The 5,242-nt window shown below is 36.0% G+C and overlaps 1 pseudogene; it reads left to right on the top strand.

The window, feature by feature from the left end:
• Positions 1–221: 221 nt before the first annotated feature.
• On the top strand, positions 222–2,584 carry LOC115439403 (UDP-glucuronosyltransferase 1-2 pseudogene; annotated as a pseudogene).
• Positions 2,585–5,242: the final 2,658 nt, after the last annotated feature.

Genomic DNA, 5,242 nt, shown 5'->3' with positions numbered 1-5,242 from the left:
ACATTGGATAAATTATTACCAAGAATTTACAGGTGAAATGAGCCTAACAGGTTAAACTAGAAGCTAAAAACAAGGCAAAACTCAGAAAGGTTTCTGTCGGGCATTTCCTCAGTAAAGAGAATGTGCAGAATTGAACTGTTTTACCTCCTCTGTCTATATCGTAACCTATAGAAAAGCCCCAGCAGTGCCTTTACTTTCCTGTTTGCGTGAATATAACACAGATGGGGTGGGATTTGTCTGGTAACTGTTTGCATGCCTACAACACTTCTCCTCCCCTTCATGCAGCACACATTTGAGTTCTTTTGGGAATATCCCTCCCCCCTCCTCATTCTGTCTTATGTAACAAAATAATCAGGTTTGGGTTTGGATTCTTTTCCGAGCCAGACCGTGGGCTTCACGTTCTGAGAAAGGTTAGAAACTATCATTTCTCCACAGTGCAAAGGATTGAAGGTATGTTATATCATTAGTTTTTCTACCCAAACACACTGAGTAAATAACTAGTCACTGGTTTACTAAAGAGCTGCAAACTATAAACTTCAGTGCTCTTTTGCAATCTCTGCAGTGGCTGATAATCCTGATCCAGGCAAAAGTGCACAGCATTGGATTACTTTTGCATTGTCAGACAATGTATTTTCCTGCTGAGGAGTGATTACTTGAGGGCTTGTTTTTGTTCACATTATAAATGGAGACTCTGCTTGTAGTTAGGTTTTAGTAACTCACCATAAATGCAGATTAAGTCAGTGTCCAGTGTAACACTCATTCTGGGTATTTTACTTACACTTTCTGCAGTTGCTCTACTCTGCACTAAGCAGTGAGCTAAGAAGTAGCTCTTACATTTACTTCCTGTTGTAGGTTACTGTAATGCTAACCATGACTTTATACTGATTACTTTGCTTTCAACAAAAATTAAATGGAGAGTTTCTGCAAATCAGTCATTTAATGCAATGAATGCCTGACAAACTGTCATTTCCCACAATGATTCATGTTATTTCTTTTTCTTTAGAGTTAATCAATGGGGATCGTCCAGGCATTTCCCTTCTTTTGGCTGTAGCTGTGTCCCTCCTACCAAGTCCCGTTGTCCAGGGTGGAAAGATTCTGGTGTTTCCTGTGGATGGCAGTCACTGGGTTAATATGAACCTGCTGATCCAGAGCCTCCATGCCAGGGGTCACGAGGTCACTGTGGTCCGTACAGCCACTAGCTTGTACATCAAGGAAAGTGCCCCACATTATACATCCATACCATCACCTTACCGGAAGCCATTAGCATAGAGGAGCAGGACTTCTTTGTTACCTTTCTTGTCAAGATGCTGGCGATACAGAAAGAAGGTGGATCTCCGATTGCCTTTGTGTCATTCTACTGGGAAATGCTCAGTGCATTGTCAAAAATTCATCAACAGGCGAGCCTGGTCGGAGTCCAAATGCTTGAAAATAAGACTCTGATGCAGAGTATTCGTGACATGCAGTTTGACGTGGTTCTTCTGGATCCAGGATTACCTGTGGGTGTCCTCGTAGCCCATGAACTTGGCTGCCAACTGTTTTTAATGTCAGATGGATTACCAGCGGTGAAGGACATTTGTGTCGTGGCTCCATCACGACTTCATATGTTCCAACATCTGGAGTGGCTCTACCAGATAAGATGACTTTTGGCCAAAGGATCCAGAACACATTCCACTACGTCCTCAACACATGCATCGACAAGTTTATTGTATGTCCTCACTATGATAAACTCGTAAACAGATACTTTGGTTCTGAGGTGAAATTCTACCATCTCCTTCAAGGAGCTGACATTTGGCTGATGAGAGTAGACTTTGTCTTTGAATTCCCACGGCCCACAATGCCAAATATTGTTTACATCGTGTTTTCACCAGAGCTTGAGGAGTTTGTTCAAAGTTCTGGAGAACATGGATTCATCGTAATGTCCCTAGGCACACTTGTCAAAGGCTTACCTAAAGAATTAACATCAGAAATTGCTGCTGCGTTTGCCCAAATCCCTCAGAAGGTCATATGGAGGCATGCAGGTGAGCGGCCTGATAATTTGGGTAACAACACCCTGCTGGTGAAATGGCTGCCTCAGAACGACCTTCTGGGCCACAAGAAAATCAAAGCCTTTGTGTCCCATGGGGGTACCAACGGAATTTAGAGTCAATTACCACGGAGTGCCAATAATAGGTATACCTCTTCTGTTTGACCAGTTTGAGAACCTATTGAGGATGGAGGTACGAGGAGCTGCTAAGGTACTGGATGCGACAAAACTTACTAGTGGAATTTTCTAGAGGCAGTTCAAGATGTTATCAACAACCCTCGACAGAAACAGCATGAAACGACTCTCAGATCTACATCGAGACAAGCCAATGCATCCTCTGGACAGTGCTATTTACTGGATTGAGTTTGTTATAAGGCACAAAGGAGCAGCACATTTACGCACAGAGTCTTATAAGATGCCCTGGTACTCATATTATTCTGTAGATGTCGTTGTCTTTTTGTTGCAGTGCTGTTACTGTTCACAGCAGCTGTTGTGGCATCCATTCGGTTCCTGTGCTTTCAACTCTGCAGGAAAAGAAACCAAAACAAGAGTAGTGACTGACTGTGATTAGCACTTGAGGAAATCCTCTAACTCAAACCACATTAACAAGCACCCGCACAGAAAAATGTCATTTATTTCATTATGAAGCCAATGCCTTGTTTCTGTATTTTCAATAAAAAATACATTGCTGTTGTCAAATAAAAACAGTTTTATTCATCAGATAAAATTAATTAAAGTTATATCAGATACATATTAAAGAAAGACCATTTTTAATGCTTAACAGTCTATTTTTATGGCCTGAAATACAACATACACTTTGGGTTGTTGTAGTGTTATAATGATTTCACTATATGGAGAAAAATGTTGAGACACATCACATCTACAGCTCATGCGACTTCTCATGGGATGTTATAAAAATGTTCATGTTATTTGTTGATTTAAATGTCAAATCTAGTTTTCTTCCTGAGTGAGAATTGAATAAATCAGACCATTACTTGTAGTTTAACATGATTATTTATGATCATAGAGTTACAAATATTTCAGAGATCTACAGGAAAAACATTTAAAACAATTAAAATTTTAAGAAAATATATCAGCATTGAATAAAAAAATGACAAAACATGACAATGTGAATAAAATTAACCTTATAAAGAAAACAAAAACACTGATTGCAATATTTATTTCAGTATAAAATTATGTTGTGATATTTATCTTTGGCAGCCCAGCCTTCTGTCACCTGAATTCAGTGTGTCTCAATATTTTTTATCGTCATAGTGTAACTTAGAATATATCTCACACAGATAAACAGACAAATTATAATATCTGAATGCCTTGATCATGTCACATCTAACATACTGCCTCACAAGGTGGGGACACTGGAAACTCTGTATAAGCAAACCCTTAAAGGAGTGTTTTCATCCTTGGGGTCGGGACCCCACGTGGGGTCGCCTGGAATTGAAATGGAGCCGCCTGAAATTTCTAGTAATTGATAAAAACAAACAAACAAAAAATAAAAACGTACTAATAAAAATATATGGTGAGTTGACAGAGACAATCCCAATACATAAAAGACATGACAAACTGTGAAGCTGAAACTGAAGCACTGTGGTTCTGTTTATCTTTCAAATGTTCATTGTGGTCGGTTTAAGATGAAGCTCTTTCATAATTCATAGTTTGTAAGTTCTTGTTTGTTCAGTATTAATTGTCAGCCTTGTAAATATAAGCTGCACTGACTGTACATATCCGACCAAGGAAAATAAAATTCTCACTTTGTGCAGTAATCTACACCTGGCTTTTCTGCCTCTGTCCATAATAATACATTATATAGACTAAATGTCATCTAAAATTAATGTTATTTGCAACATATAGTACAGCAAACTATTACATGATCAAAAAAAAATTAATTTTAGCAAAAAAAAAAAAGTCTCTGTTTTGATGTCTAACCCTTTCATGCATAGTGGTCACTCCAGTGGACAGTTATTCTACATCTGTTCTCCTGTATATTCATGGGTTTTGTTGTTTTAGTTCCATATCAGCCAACACAGTGGACACTTTGCACCATCCCATAATATATACTGACATTCATACCATTACTGTAACTTTGCTGTTCTTGATAAACCTGATCTGCACTAATATGTTTGAGTGTAAATCAATTGCTAAAAAAATTGGGAATATAATAAATATGAGAAAACATCAGATTAGCTGCTTTAAAAATGTTTTGATTTTATAGTTTTCATACAGTATATCACTTTCTGATATTTGCATTCTTTGCTTCAAAAATTAAACACACGGTGTCCAGCGGAATGGACATTTTTGGAACTCCATGAAAAATTATGGAGGTAGATTTGTTTCTTTGTTGCTTTAACCAAAAAAAAAAAAAAAATTTTCAATTAAAAAAAAAAATTCAATTAAAAAAAAATTCACTTCAAGAAAAAAAAATTACTCAAAGAAAAAAAGTGTTCAAATGCAATTTTTTGGATCTTAATTATTTTTTGCATTCATCTTATTTTTTACTTTAATTATATTTCTGATTATTTTATTGAATATTTTACTAGTTAAATCCCCCAAACTTGCTTTATTTGACTTTGTTTTCTTGTAGTGGAATGAATCACAGTACATTTACTCTGCTACAAGTACAAATCAAAAACAAATATTCTCAAAAAAAAAAAAAAAAAAAAAAAAAAACTTTTCAGTAAAAAAAAAAGTTTTCAAATGCAATTTTTTGATTTTTTTTTTTTTTTTTTTTTTTTTTTTTTTTTTTGCATTCAACACTTTTTTTCTTTGATTGAAAAGGTTTTTTTTTTTTTTTATTGCAATTTTTTTTTTGATTGAAAATATATTGTTTTTATGATTAGAGAAATAAAGAAACAAATCTACCTTCATAAAAAATAGGTTCAATAAAAAATTCAATTGCACTGTTTTTTCATGCCTAAAGAGAAATAAAAACCCTAAGGAAAAAAATCTCTTCTGAGTTTCTCATAATTTATGCATGAAAGGGTTAAAATGGGGTCATGAGCCAAAAACAGGTTGGGAAGCACTGCCTTAAAGTCTTGGACCAGAAACCCAACAGCTCACATTTGTACCATCCTACACAAACAGAAGCTTCTAAATTGTGAGATATAATAAAATACAGAACAAATGTCTAGTCTTCAAAATCCTACATAGTTTTGGCTCCTCCTCCACTGAATTCATTCCCAAACCAATGTAATAATACCAGTC

This window comes from Sphaeramia orbicularis, chromosome 19 (genome assembly GCF_902148855.1).
Source record: "Sphaeramia orbicularis chromosome 19, fSphaOr1.1, whole genome shotgun sequence".
Lineage (NCBI taxonomy): Eukaryota > Metazoa > Chordata > Actinopteri > Kurtiformes > Apogonidae > Sphaeramia > Sphaeramia orbicularis.
Note: the sequence above shows the minus strand (reverse complement) of the source record. Positions and strands in the feature narration are given on the sequence as shown.